The sequence below is a fragment of the Ranitomeya variabilis genome, chromosome 2, assembly GCF_051348905.1.
Source record: "Ranitomeya variabilis isolate aRanVar5 chromosome 2, aRanVar5.hap1, whole genome shotgun sequence".
In the NCBI taxonomy this organism is placed as follows: domain Eukaryota; kingdom Metazoa; phylum Chordata; class Amphibia; order Anura; family Dendrobatidae; genus Ranitomeya; species Ranitomeya variabilis.
In genome coordinates, this window is record NC_135233.1 from 768,760,733 (window position 1) to 768,776,654 (window position 15,922).

General features: G+C 45.9%; 1 long non-coding RNA gene across 5 annotated transcripts in view; it reads left to right on the top strand.

Moving 5' to 3' along the window:
* The window catches only part of LOC143807793 (uncharacterized), a 61,909-nt gene extending 51,258 nt beyond the window's left edge, over positions 1 to 10,651 (top strand). For 4 of the 5 annotated variants that reach the window (XR_013221804.1, XR_013221803.1, XR_013221805.1 and 1 more), the window contains 2 exons: positions 7,530 to 7,674; positions 9,674 to 10,651. This is a non-coding gene — a long non-coding RNA (uncharacterized LOC143807793). Of the gene's footprint in view, positions 1 to 6,035; positions 6,101 to 7,529; positions 7,675 to 9,673 lie in introns of those variants that run through there. The other variant, XR_013221802.1, reaches the window with a different exon arrangement.
* The last annotated feature ends 5,271 nt before the right edge of the window (positions 10,652 to 15,922 follow it).

Consider the following 15,922-nt stretch of genomic DNA (forward strand, 5'->3'; position numbering starts at 1 on the left):
ACAGTATAATCTCCAAAATGAATAAAAACTTAAAATGCACTGTTCCAAATTATTAGGCACAGTAGAATTTCTAAACATTTGATATGTTTTAAAGAACTGAAAATGCTCATTTGTTGAATTTGCAGCATTAGGAGGTCACATTCACTGAACAAAAAGCTATTTAACTCCAAAACATCCTAACAGGCCAAGTTACATGTTACCATAGGAACCTTCTTTGATACCACCTTCACAATTCCTGCATCCATTGAGTTTCTGCTTGTATTTCTTTGCATGAAGTCAGAATCGCCTCCCAGAGCTGCTGTTTTGATATGAACTACCTCCCACCCTCATAGATCTTTTGCTTGATGATACTCCAAATGTTCTCTATAGGGTTGAGGTCAGGGGAAGATGGTGGCCACACCATGAGTTTATCTCCTTTTATGCCCATAGCAGCCAATGACTCAGAGGTATTCTTTGCAGCATGAGATGGTGCATTGTCATGCATGAAGATGATTTTGCTCCTGAAGGCACATTTCTGCTTTTTATACCATGGAGGAAAGTTGTCAGTCAGAAACTCTATATACTTTGCAGAGGTCATTTTCACACCTTCAGGAACCTTAAAGGGCCCTACCAGCTGTTTCTCCATGATTCCGGCCCAAAACATGACCCCTCCACCTCCTTGCTGTTGTTGCAGCCTTGTTGGGACATGGTGGCCATACACCAACCATCCACTACTCCATCCATTTGGACCATCCAGGGTTGCTCAACACTTATCAGTAAACAAGAATGTTTGGAAATTAGTCTTCATGTATGTGTGGGTCCAATGCAACCATTTCTGCTTGTGAACACTGTTTATGGGTGGCTGAATAGTAGGTTTATGCACCACAGCAAGCCTTTGAAGGAGCCTACACCTTGAGGTTCGAGGGACTCCAGAGGCACCAGCAGCTTAAAATATCTGTTTGCTGCTTTGTAATGGCTTTTTAGCAGCTGCTCTCTTAATCCGATGAACTTGCCTGGCAGAAATCTTCCTCATTATGCCTTTATCAGCACAAACACATCTGTGCTCAGATACAGCCACAAATCTCTTAACAGTACGATGATCACGCTTAAGTTTTCGGGAAATTTCTAATGTTTTCATCCCTTCACCAAGGCATTGCACTATTTGATGCTTTTCAGCAGCAGAGAGATCCTTTTTCTTTCCCATGTTACTTGAAAACTGTGACCTGCTTAATAATGTGGAACACCATTTTTAAGTAGTTTTCCTTTAATTAGAATCACCTGGAAAATTAATTATCCCATGTGTTTAAGATTGATTTCAGTGATCCATTGAGCCCTGAGACACAATACCATCCACGAGTTTATTTGAAAAACAAAACAATTAAATCTTTATCACACTTAAATCCAATTTGCATAATAATTTGGAGCACAGTGTACATTCTTAAAGACCAGGGTAGCGACACAAATTGTCTGCAACCCCTAATCAAACAATATCAGCTCCAATCAGTATCAGAAGACAATTGGAGGAAAAAGGAGCAAACTGATTATATCTAGTAAAAATAATCATATCATTTTATTGTTTCGTAGAAAAGGAAAAATATCACAACAATACATAAAGAGCCATAAACAATGCAGATTGCTATATACCCCACCCACACCTATCCCCACCCCACATGTATCCCTAAAGTAACAAATGAAGGTCCAAAGACCGTAACCCAAGGGGAAACAGTGCATCCAAAAATGGGCGTCTGGAGATCAGCATGCATCAATCAAGTGACTGGGAATAAAGTAACACCAGTCTGTCTTTCATCTAGAGTACAATAGTGAGTTACAAGAGGTGCAATGCTTACCCGCAGATGAGTGGGAACGGGGGGGTCGGATAGAGGGTCCCGATGCGCGTTTCACGGCGACTCAGGGCCACGAAACGCCCGTCGGGACCCTCTATCCGACCCCCCCTGTTGCTGGGGCCCCTTGTAGACCAAAAAGCATCCTGGTGTATTGGAAACATACATCCGGCGTCGAGAAAGCAGTCTTCTCCTTAGCACTCTGGGACATGGGGATCTGCCAATAGCCCTTCATCAGGTTGAGAGTGGTAATGTACCTCGCGATCCCCAGTCTATCAATGTGATCATCCACCCAGGGCATCGGATACGCATCCGATTTGGAGAACTTGTTCAGTTTGTGGTAATTGTTGCAGAACCGCCACTCTCCGTCGGGCTTCTGCACAAGGACTATAGGATTCGACCATCTGCTTTTCGACTCCTCGATCACCCCAATCTCGGCCATCCTTCTCAATCACCTTCTTGAGCATTGCCTTCAAGGTCTTATTGAAGCGCTCTACTATGTCGTCTGTCTGCGGATTGTATAGTGAAGTTCGCAACTGGGCAATCTAAAGGACCTTACCTTGCTGATGAACGGGGTCCCTTGGTCAGTCAAGATCTCCTTCGGTAGACATGTTCATGCAAAAATATGAACAAGTTCCCTGGCTATACTTTTGGTCGAGGCATTTCTGAGGGGCACAGCTTCGGGGTACCGGGTCACATAGTCCATGACCACTAAGATGTATTGTACCATCGTGCAGATTTAACTAGAGGCCCCACTAGATTCATGGAAATCCTCTCAAATGGGACCTCTATCACCAGCAACTAGGGTACTTCGGAAATGAATAAAGGGAGCGATTATCTGGCAGGTGGGGCAGGATCTACAATAGTTTAAGATCTGTCAGTAACAACCCGGCCAATAAAACCTCTGCATTATTCGCTCCTGTGTTTTCTCAACCCCCAGATGTCCCCCAAAAACTATGTGCATGGGCCATGTCTAACACTCTCCGCCGGTAGGGACCTGGAACCAAAAGCTGCTCCACTATTTCCCCTCAGTGTGGTTACCCGATATAGTGACTCGCCATTCACGACAAAATGTGGGAACCTTGTGTCAGCCCCCGGCTCTTGAGCAACCCCATCAATTACAGATACATTTTCAAATGCATTATTTAAAGAGACTGTCCTGTGAATGCAAGTTTTCTAACAACAGGATAGGTGAAAAATTACTGATTATTATTATTATTAATATAGCACCATTAATTCCATGGTGTTGTACATGAGAAGGGGTTACATACAAATTACAGATATCACTTGCAGTAATCAAACTAACAATGACAGACTGATGCAGAGGGGAGAGGACCCTGCCCTTGTGGGCTTACATTCTACAGGATGGTGGGGAAGGAGACAGTAGGTTGGTGGTTGGAGCAGCTCTGGTGTTGGTGAGGCGGCAGCTCCGGTAGTGATGAGGATGCAGCGGGGTCACTGCAGGCTGTAAGCTTTCTTGAAGAGGTGGGTTTTCAGGTTCTGTCTGAAGGATCTGAATGTGGTTGAAAGTCAGACGTGTTGGGGCAGAGAATTCCAGAGGATGGGGGATATTCGGGAGAAGTCTTGGAGGTGATTAGGTGAGGAGCGAATAAGTGTGGAGGAGAGAAGGAGGTCTTGGGAGGACCGGAGAGTATGTGAGGGAAGATATTGGGTGATTAGTTCAGAGATATATGGGGGAGACAGGTTATGAATTGGAGATCAACGGAACAATAATAAAGTACTAAATATCAATTTTATTAGAGCAAGAATAAACATTTAAAAACAGTTAAAAGGCTTATTTTTGGCACTTGATTAGGTGAATATTTTCTCTCCCCCTTCCCTTTTTTTTTTTTTTTTTTTTACTCATTATCTGGGGAATTGGAATGTCTCCCTTACCCTATAAAGGGTGTTTGTGCAATAATTCTTTGTGTATATTTTCTATGGCTCTGTCTATTCTACTGTTCGGATTTCCGTAATACTATGAATACATCTTACCATGGCCAAGAGCCTTGTATGCAGACGTTACATGGCCTCATGGGGCTTTGGTCTTTTGCACTCATATACATTTTTCACATCCCTTTTGTCTTGGGTATTTTTTATGTGGCAAAGGGGGTGTTTCCTCATTTCTGAGGGATAGGCAGCCTATTAATATTTATTCATTGTCCCCCCCCCTTTTTTAGGGGCCTTGTGCCACTCACAAATTGAGATTGGCATTTTTTCTTCTGCCAAATTTATATATTAGGTTGGCTATTGTGCAGATGTTTTCTTATTTGTGTGAGGCTACAATTGGCTCTGAAACACATCCTTTTCCCCTTATCAACCTTCTCCCTTCCCCATTTTTCCCCTTCCCACCACCTTTTTCTCCATCCTCCCCATTTTTTTTTTGTTTCTCCCCCATTGGTTCCAACCAGTGGACCTTCATGTATTTATTCTATAGAGTCTGTGCCACTTTAGATTGTGGGGGTCTCTCGTGTACAAGGTCTTTGAAATATCACGCCGTATCAAGGTCACAATGGCCGGCACCTTGTAGATCCCTTATTTAGGTTGTCCTGGAGCCACATTTTGCCGACGCCACTTCCGACCGGACGGTCGGTATCTTATATTTGTTTTTTTTTTATCATTTAACGCTTCAGCGCCTGCACACTATAATGAAATCTGGTAATACTTGCCCGTGATCATATGTGCATACTTTCAATGGATGCGAGGTATTTTAGCTACCCCCTTTTTTTGCTATACGAGGCTAGCTGACTGATACCTTGCGCATACATTGTTTTGGTTGTCATGGTTTTATATCATGTCGACGTCATTTCCGGCCTGGATCTCTATCTCAAATGATTTAATGCGTGCGTACTAATAAACTGGTTTGTTTGATGTCACATTTGGTGCCGTGTATGTATCTCTAGCGTGTGTGGACTTTTTAAATAACACCAGTGCTGCATTTGACTGCCTGACCGGCATCCCGTCTATTTGTTATTTTGGTTGTTATGGTTTCATACCATACTAACGTCACTTCCGGCCGGCCGGCCGGCCGGATTTGTGGGTACTGAGTACTATAAACTTTTGGGAATGCCGGCATTATAATGGTGTCTTTATATATATTTCCAAATATGCGCGAGTCCTCCTCTCTCGAACCACATCTACGCTATAATTGAAAAGTTTGCTGATATCCCGCACACTTATTATCTGGGTGGTTACGGTTTCTCTCCATGTTTACGCCACTTCCGGTTGCGCGGCCGGGTTTCTGTGATGTTCTAGCGCCTGCGCACTGTATTTGGTACAACACCATCGCTACTTCCGGTTTCATGGCCGCGGTTTCCCTGCAGCTGATTTTGATCCTCCTATCATGTAAGTGTATTTAAGATGTACGGTAAGTGTCTGTGAGCAGGCACACTTGCCCCTGACGAAGCCACCTTGTGTGGCGATACGCGTTGGGCTGCATAGCCCCACTGACTTCTGGCACCTGGACTGACATGATTGACTGGTTTGTGTAAAATGGGGATACCTCAACTATTTTTGGGGATTCCCACACCTGACTGACACACATCAGTATGGAGCTCCTCTTTTGATGAATGCCTTGGCTGTGATAACACTGATTAGTATTGGTTTTCTATGATTCTTCATACAGCTTATTGCAGTGTGTGTGAATAAGGTAAATCAGGGGGGTTTAAGATCTTATATTTAATGTCAGTTGGACATATTTCTTCTGCTCTCATGTTGGGTATCACCTTTTCATGTTGTAAAGGAATATGACATGGTGGTGAACCTCCAGTGTTATGATTATTCTGTATAACCTGCTAATATTATTTGACTTATTGTGTATATTTTGGGAGGTTTTTTCACCCCTTTTACCTTCTCAGGTGCAAAAATACATCTCAGTCTGTGGGGCATGTTTTTCCCCTTTTTGTCATTGTGGGCATTTTTTTGCCTTTTAACTGTTTTTAAATGTTTATGCTTGCTCATTATTCTCTAATAAAATTGATATTTAGTACTTTATCATTGTCCCGATGATCTCCAATTCAACATGCCTTTTTCTATAGTTTGGTTTATGGTCTTTTCATGTTGAGGTAGATTCGGGATGGTGCTTTATTTGACATATTAATGGTGGTGCCCTCCATCCTCTTTATAAAATTTAAAAGAAAAGTAACAGCCATGATGACATCACAAGGCTCATTACATCATAGACCTCATATGACATCACAATTGGTGTAGAATGTACGAAGCTCTGCACTGGAGCCATCTTGTATCACTAGGACCTGACAGCTGGAAGGGGACGAATCCAGGTAGGCGGCTGGGGGAGATTTACTGTGATGGGGGTATTTAGTGTAATAAGCCTGGGGGAGATTTACTGTGATGGGGGTATTTATTGTAACGGGCCTGGGGGAGATTTACTGTGATGGAGGTATTTAGTGTAATAAGCCTGGGGGAGATTTACTGTGATGGGGGTATTTATTGTAATGGGCCTGGGGGAGATTTACTGTGATGGAGGTATTTAGTGTAATAAGCCTGGGGGAGATTTACTGTGATGGGGGTATTTAGTGTAATGAGCCTGGGGGAGATTTACTGTGATGGAGGTATTTAGTGTAACGGGCCTGGGGGAGATTTACTGTGATGGGGGTATTTAGTGTAACGGGCCTGGGGGAGATTTACTGTGATGGGGGTATTTAGTGTAACGGGCCTGGGGGAGATTTACTGTGATGGAGGTATTTAGTGTAATGAGCCTGGGGGAGATTTACTGTGATGGGGGTATTTAGTGTAACAGACCTGGGGGAGATTTATTGTGATGGGGGTATTTAGTGTAACGAGCCTGGGGGAGATTTACTGTGATGGGGGTATTTAGTGTAACGGGCCTGGGGGAGAATTACTGTGATGGGGGGTATTTAGTGTAACGGGCCTGAGGAAGAGTTACTGTGATGGAGGTATTTAGTGTAATGAGCCTGGGGGAGATTTACTGTGATGGAGGTATTACTGTTACGAGTCTCGGGGAGATTTACTGTGATGGAGGTATTTAGTGTAACGGGCCTGGGGGAGATTTACTGTGACGGGGGTATTTAGTGTAACGGATCTGGGGGAGATTTACTGTGATGGGGGTATTTAGTGTAACAAGCCTGGGGGAGATTTACTGTGATGGAGGTATTTAGTTTAACGGGCCTGGGGGAGATTTACTGTGATGGAGGTATTTACTGTAACGGGCCTGAGGAAGAGTTACTGTGATGGAGGTATTTAGTGTAATGAGCCTGGGGGAGATTTACTGTGATGGAGGTATTACTGTAACGAGCCTGGGGGAGATTTACTGTGATGAGGGTATTTAGTGTAACAGACCTGGGGAAGATTTACTGTGATGGGGATATTTAGTGTAACAGACCTGGGGGAGGTTTACTGTGATGGGGGTATTTAGTGTAACAGACCTGGGGAAGATTTACTGTGATGGGGGTATTTAGTGTAACAGACCTGGGGGAGGTTTACTGTGATGGGGGTATTTAGTGTAATGGGTCTGGGGTAGATTTACTGTGATAGGGATATTTAGTGTAACAAGCCTGGGGGAGATTTACTGTGATGGAGCTATTTAATGTAACGGGTCTGGGGGAGATTTACTGTGATTTTTACTGTGATGGGGATATTTCGTGTAACAGCTAATTATTTATTTAGGGTCTCAGTGTAGGGCAGATATTTCTTATTCAGAAGCATTATAATGACACTGCTATCTTTAAGGGCGTCGTGTGGGGATGTGCTGCAGAAGACCGGAGAAGATGGAGGTCTGCAGAGACGGCAGTGGATGAGAAAACTCATCACTTAGTCTGGATAAGATAAAGAAGAAAAGAAAGAGAACGACTCCAGAGACAACGTCATCTATCAGGTACTTGGATGTAAAAAAATTTTCGTGATACTGACTAATTCTCATATTTTATTTTGTACAAGCATTAAAGGGGTTGTCCAAGTTTATGACGAGTCTGCAGTCATTCTATGTGACTGCAAACTTCTGATATCTCACAGTCCTTCAAAGAATGTGGCCCCCCAAATTCAATTGTTTTCTATATGAAGCCCATATACACAGCAGAGTTTGAGACCCCTGGGTTAAAAGATCTGGGAATGTTTAGCTTGCAAAAAAAAGAAAAAGTGGAGACTTAATACCCGTCTAGAAATATCGGAAGGGATGTCACAGTGTAGAGGGATCATCCTTAATTTTATTTGCACATGGAAACATGAGAAGCAATGGAAGAAAACTGAAACATTTTGATAGTGAAGGTGATCAATGAGTGGAACAGGCTGCCATGAGAGGTGGTGAGTTCTCCTTCAATTGAAGTCTTCAAACAGAGGCTGAACAGACATCTGTCTTAGATGGTTTAGTGAATCCTGCATTGAGCAGGGGGTTGGACAGGATTCTGTCTGGGGCCATTCCACTGTATGTATCACTCTGTGGGGCCATCAGTTAGAGTATAATTGCCTCACATAATGCTCCATACTTTGTAATGGCCCCACATAGTGATCCATACAGTGTAATAGCGCTACATACAGTATAATTGGCTCACGTAATACTCTGTACATTATAATGGCCTCGCATTGCCTTCCATACAATATAATGGCTACACATAGCGCTCCATACAGTGTTATGGCCTCAAATAGTGCTCCATACAGTATAATGGCACAACACAGTGCTTCCATACAGTATAATTGGCCCACATAGTCCACCATACAGTATAATGGCCCCACATAGTGCTCCATAGTGTAATGGCGGCACATAGGGCTCCATACAGTATAATGTCCCCACATATTGCTCCATACAATATAATGACCTAACATAGTGCTCTGTACAGTATAATTACCCCACATAGTGCTCCATACAGTATAATGGGCTCGCATTGCCTTCCATACAGTATAATGGGCCTCTCAGTGCCTTCCACATAGTATAATAGGACTCGCTTTCCCTTCCATAAAGTATGATATGCTTGTATGGAAGGCAATGCAGGGCCCATTGTACAGTATGGAACACTATGTGCTTAATACACTGTACGGAGGACTATATGGAGTCATTCCATATAATAAAATGGCCTACCAGTGCTTCATACAGTGTTATTGCCCCACGTAGTGCTCCGTACAGTGTATTGGCCCCACATAGTGAAGGCAATACAGGGCACATTATACTGTATGGAGTACTATGGGGGCCATAATGTTGTATTGAGCCCTATGTGGGACCATTATACTATATGGACCACTATGTTGCGCAATTATACTGTATGGAACTATGTGGGGCCACTATACTATCTGGAAGAGGAATATTTGGGGCCCATTATACTGTATGGAGGTCTGTGTGTCTTATTAACCCCTGTGTGGGGTTTACAGTTGGGGAATCTTACTGGGATAGGGTCACCACACTTTGCTGGAGGGGAGGGGGGGTACAGTAGGGACATCATTACGTGCATGTGGAGAGAACGGTGGAGGAATTCACTGTGGGAAGGTGTCTTACCGTGTTTGGGGGTGCACTTTTTTAGCATCATACTTTATTTTCTGCATTATTCAAGGTATTTTATCCTTTGTTATTACTTATTTAATTTAGGCCATTGGGCCATATGCTTATTACTGCACTGACATAACATATTATATTATTTAAATATGCTAAGTGGTATAAATAAGTTTGTACTTTGTCCGTGGGACAACCCCTTTATGTTTGTTTCCATATGTAAAGGTTCATTGTTATATGTGATAAGGAAAACTTGCTCAATTATAGACATTTTTTAATGAATTTCAAGGTTTGACGCAACTTTCTCCAAGCTTTTAATTTTGTCTCTCTGTGTACTTGAGTTTGACATCCCTGGAATACAACAAAGTTCTAAACTTGAATTATTTTGTATTTTTAGACACCTAGACAGTTTGAAGGTGATCGGCCCAGGTAAGTATATCTCCAGACAATCTTGGGGGCCTGTTCACACATTATGTAGCTGAGGGTGTTTGTTGTGAAGTTCAGAACTTTACCATTTACCCACCCCAAAATCAGAGACAACACCTCTGTGTGGTGTGTTCACTGCTATGGTTATCAAGGTGATGCCTTTACAGAAAGACATTTCTAAGAAATGTCTCTTAGGCCTCATTCAGATGTTAAAGTTTGTTTTTTTGCATCTGAGAAAAAAATTAGACCGCACTGGGTCCAATTTTCAACCAATTTTGGTCTAAGTCTCTATTCATAACATCAGTGTGGAAACAGATTTTCTCATATGCAAAGAAAAAAATTACTGCTTCTTACTGGGAATTTGATTTTTATTAAATCCATAACAGCAATCGAAAGAAAGGGATCCACCCTGTCACTGGACAGGAAGCCAAGAGCTCAAAATAAAAAGGCAAACCCCACTTTCTCCTTCAATGTGGTTTTCCAAAAGTCAAGTAGGAGTCACCGAATTTATTATATTCTTATCATAAATTCACTCAAGCCCATTCTTCATTGTGAGAAGAGAAGATTGAGAACCACCACCAACCATATGCCAGAGGGAGGGAAGAAATAGGGATGCTGTCATGGGTTTCAGGAAAATGTAATTACCGTTAAGTAATTATCATTTTTCCCACCACCCATGACCAAGGAATCCTGTGATAGGCAGGGAACAACCCTGTAAGATCTTACACCTGAAGAAAGATCCCAAGAATATCCTAGTTCAACAGATAGTGCTTAAGGAAACTAGATTGGGATAGTTTTAGATATTCTCCAATCAAGATAATGTTTCTATCGATTTGCAGATCCAACAAAAAAAAGTGCAAACATGAGTAAAAAAGTTTTTCTTTTACTGGTTACAACAACATTTTTTCCCCCAGAGAGGATCTATACAGTGGGGCAAAAAAGTATTTAGTCAGTCAACAATAGTGCAAGTTCCACCACTTAAAAAGATGAGAGGCGTCTGTAATTTACATCATAGGTAGACCTCAACTATGGGAGACAAACTGAGCAAAAAAAATCCAGAAAATCACATTGTCTGTTTTTTTATCATTTTATTTGCATATTATGGTGGAAAATAAGTATTTGGTCAGAAACAAAATTTCATCTCAATACTTTGTAATATATCCTTTGTTGGCAATGACAGAGGTCAAACGTTTTCTGTAAGTCTTCACAAGGTTGCCACACACTGTTGTTGGTATGTTGGCCCATTCCTCCATGCAGATCTTCTCTAGAGCAGTGATGTTTTTGGCTTTTCGCTTGGCAACATGGACTTTCAACTCCCTCCAAAGGTTTTCTATAGGGTTGAGATCTGGAGACTGGCTAGGCCACTCCAGGACCTTGAAATGCTTCTTACGAAGCCACTCCTTCGTTGCCCTGGAGGTGTGCTTTGGATCATTGTCATGTTGAAAGACCCAGCCACGTTTCATCTTCAATGCCCTTGCTGATGGAAGGAGGTTTGCACTCAAAATCTCACGATACATGGCCCCATTCATTCTTTCTTTCATGTACCCGGATCAGTCGTCCTGGCCCCTTTGCAGAGAAACAGCCCCAAAGCATGATGTTTCCACCACCATGCTTTACAGTAGGTATGGTGTTTGATGGATGCAACTCAGTATTCTTTTTCCTCCAAACACGACAAGTTGTGTTTCTACCAAACAGTTCCAGTTTGGTTTCATCAGACCATAGGACATTCTCCCAAAACTCCTGTGGATCATCCAAATGCTCTCTAGCAAACTTCAGACGGGCCCGGACATGTACTGGCTTAAGCAGTGGGACACGTCTGGCACTGCAGGATCTGAGTCCATGGTGGCGTAGTGTGTTACTTATGGTAGGCCTTGTTACATTGGTCCCAGCTCTCTGCAGTTCATTCACTAGGTCCCCCCGCGTAGTTCTGGGATTTTTGCTCCCCGTTCTTGTGAACATTCTGACACCACGGGGTGGGATTTTGCGTGGAGCCCCAGATCGAGGGAGATTATCAGTGGTCTTGTATGTCTTCCATTTTCTAATTATTGCTCCCACTGTTGATTTCTTCACTCCAAGCTGGTTGGCTATTGCAGATTTAGTCTTCCCAGCCTGGTGCAGGGCTACAATTTTGTTTCTGGTGTCCTTTGACAGCTCTTTGGTCTTCACCATAGTGGAGTTTGGAGTCAGACTGTTTGAGGGTGTGCACAGGTGTCTTTTTATACTGATAAGTTTAAACAGGTGCCATTACTACAGGTAATGAGTGGAGGAAAGAGGAGACTCTTAAAGAAGAAGTTACAGGTCTGTGAGAGCCAGAAATCTTGATTGTTTGTTTCTGACCAAATACTTATTTTCCACCATAATATGCAAATAAAATGATAAAAAACAGACAATGTGATTTTCTGGATTTTTTTTTCTCAGTTTGTCTCCCATAGTTGAGGTCTACCTATGATGTAAATTACAGACGCCTCTCATCTTTTTAAGTGGTGGAACTTGCACTATTGCTGACTGACTAAATACTTTTTTGCCCCACTGTATTTATAGACTTCACTTATAGGCATGGTTGGGTATCTTAAATATTACTTAACATCAAACCCAATATTGTTGATATTTTACACTAAAGTAAGGCCCCTAAGGCCAAAATCTGGACCGTAAGAAATCCCTCCAGTGTCAACGAACATGTAATGGATAAAAATATCTGCACAATGCGATCAAGCATAGACTGAGCATCTCAGAATGCCAAAGAGGTTTCAGAAACCATAACATTTAGTTCCTTATTTCAATTCGATGAAACCAATCTTTTTTTTGGCATAATGTTAAGTCGTCTTAAGAACCTCAGTGTGAAGGTGTCGTAGCTGTTTTGCTCTGACCCAGAGTCAGTACGTCAGATCACGAGTGAGGCCTAATTGTGGAATTACGCCCGTCATTTACAAGCGCACTTGGAGACAAAAAGACACCTCACACATATCCTGTGAGCAAGTCACTTTTATCTGATATATTATCACCATCACCCAGGGTCATACTTTATTTACCATAACTCAGAACATGTTGTGGCTGACTATTGAAAGAATACATGATAAGAAGTATAGTCTCCTTGAAGAGGAGACCATCAGACTACTGCGTCAACAGATTCTAGTAATTCTAACACTTAAAGGCAAGAGGCACTTAAAGGCAAACTATTAACCCTTCTATAACAAAGGCATTCCTATTGACTTGGAAAGATGTCCCTCCTTTGCCACAGGAGTTTGACAGGTAAGGGGACATTTTAACTCATCCATCGATTCCTCCCCTTATAGGTTTATTGCAAAGTTGCAGTTTTGTCACTCCATCAGTGTACGGGCTGGATATTTAACCAACTCACCACTTAGTTCAATCTGTTTTATGAGTTTAATCTCAAAGTACTTATTGTGTATAATGGGTCCACCGACTTCATTTTCATTGTGTCCTTTTTCCGATTTCAACCGGATACACTGGTCTTGGAACATTTTCACCAGATTCGATATAACCATGTCTAATATGAAACTCCAATTAGGAGGATAGACTGGTATATTAATGGTTTATCAGCCCCATACTGGAAAGTCCAGCTTCCACCACCATTAAGAGGGCAGACCAGAATAGTGCCGTCCAACTTGGCACAATCAAGATCATCTTACCACTCCATACCAGGGGTGTAGATTTGGATATTGAGAATTTAATCACTTAGCATCCACAAAACCATCTTGTGACTCCAACTAGGAGCCTAAACTGGACTTATGATGGTTTTATTCAGCTTAGAGCAACCATGTCCATCTTGCACCTCCAACTAGGAGGGTAAAATGAAATCAACTTAAGTGCTGAACAGATCCATCTTATGACATCACACCAGGAGGATCAACTGGACTTGCACTAACTTTGCTCAGATCAGCCATACAGACCTTACAAAATCCCACTAGATGGATAACCTGGAAACTAAATTGTTAACCAACTTAAATGACAACAAGTTCAATTTATGACTCCAACAGTGAAAGATTAACTGAACTGACAATGATTTCATTTGGTTTATCACAACCATGACCAACTTCAACTAGAAGGATAACTGGGATATAGATATTTTTCTAATAAAAACGTGAAGAAATCCATACTTAGAATCCTGACACCAGACTTTTATTATGATTAGAGCAACCATTTACACCGCCTATCAAGAGGACAAACGGGGACATAGAAAGCATATTGAAAAGGTCCGAGCTTAACACCTAAATATGAGAAATGGATTGGAAATTTGTTGGACTCACCAGCTACTCTCAGGCCTCTCACACTCAAGAGACCAGACCAGACACAAGAGGCGGGTGGCCCAACACACCAGACTTGAGGCCAGACAAGACATAAGGCCAGATCAGAGGCGGGCGGGAGGCCCAACAGACCAGACACGAGGCCAGACCAGAGGCGGGCGGCCTACCACACCAGACACGAGGTCAGACCTGAGGTGGGCGGCCCACCACACCAGACACGAGGCCAGACCCGAGGCGAGCGGCCCACCATGCCAGACCCGAGGCTGGCGGGCGGCCCACCACGCCAGACCCGAGGCGGGCAGCCCACCATACCAGACATGAGGCCAGACCCGAGGCGGGCGGCCCACCACACCAGACACGAGGCCAGACCCGAGGCGGGCGGCCCACCACACCAGACACGAGGCCAGACCCGAGGCGGGTGGCCCACCACACCAGACACGAGGCCAGACCCGAGGCGAGCGGCCCACCACGCCAGACCCGAGGCCAGACCCGAGGCGGGCGGCCCACCACGCCAGACCCGAGGCCAGACCCGAGGCGAGCGGCCCACCATGCCAGACCCGAGGCCAGACCCGAGGCGAGCGGCCCACCATGCCAGACCCGAGGCCAGACCCGAGGCGAGCGGCCCACCATGCCAGACCCGAGGCCAGACCCGAGGCGAGCGGCCCACCATGCCAGACCCGAGGCGAGCGGCCCACCATGCCAGACCCGAGGCCAGACCCGAGGCGAGCGGCCCACCATGCCAGACCCGAGGCCAGACCCGAGGCGGGTGGCCCACCACACCAGACACGAGGCCAGACCCGAGGCGAGCGGCCCACCATGCCAGACCCGAGGCCAGACCCGAGGCGGGCGGCCCACCACGCCAGACCCGAGGCGGGCGGCCCACCACACCAGACACGAGGCCAGACCCGAGGCGGGCGGCCCACCACACCAGACACGAGGCCAGACCCGAGGCGGGCGGCTCACCACACCAGACACGAGGCCAGACCCGAGGCGGGCGGCCCACCACACCAGACACGAGGCCAGACCCGAGGCGGGCGGCCCACCACACCAGACACGAGGCCAGACCCGAGGCGGGCGGCCCACCACACCAGACACGAGGCCAGACCCGAGGCGGGCGGCCCACCACACCAGACACGAGGCCAGACCCGAGGCGGGCGGCCCACCACACCAGACACGAGGCCAGACCCGAGGCGGGCGGCCCACCACACCAGACACGAGGCCAGACCCGAGGCGGGCAGCCCACCACACCAGACACGAGGCCAGACCCGAGGCGGGCGGCCCACCACACCAGACACGAGGCCAGACCCGAGGAGGGCGGCCCACCACACCAGACACGAGGCCAGACCCGAGGCGGGCGGCCCACCACACCAGACCCGAGGCGGGCGGCCCACCACACCAGACACGAGCCCAGACCGAGGCGGGCGGCCCAGCACACCAGACACGAGGCCAGACCCGAGGCGGGCGACCCACCACACCAGACACGAGGCCAGACCCGAGGCGAGCGGCCCACATGCCAGACCCGAGGCGGGCGCCCCACCACGCCAGACCCGAGGCCAGACCCGAGGCGGGCGACCCACCACACCAGACCCGAGGCCAGACCCGAGGCGGGCGGCCCACCACACCAGACACGAGGCCAGACCCGAGGCGGGCGGCCCACCACACCAGACACGAGGCCAGACCCGAGGCGGGCGGCCCACCACACCAGACACGAGGCCAGACCCGAGGCAGGCGGCCCACCACACCAGACCTGAGGCGAGCGGCCCACCACACCAGACACGAGGCTAGACCGAGGCGGGTGGCCCAGCACACCAGACACGAGGCCAGACCCGAGGCGGGTGGCCCACCACACCAGACACGAGGCCAGACCCGAGGCGGGCGGCCCACCACACCAGACACGAGGCCAGACCCGAGGCGGGCGGCCCACCACACCAGACACGAGGCCAGACACGAGGTGT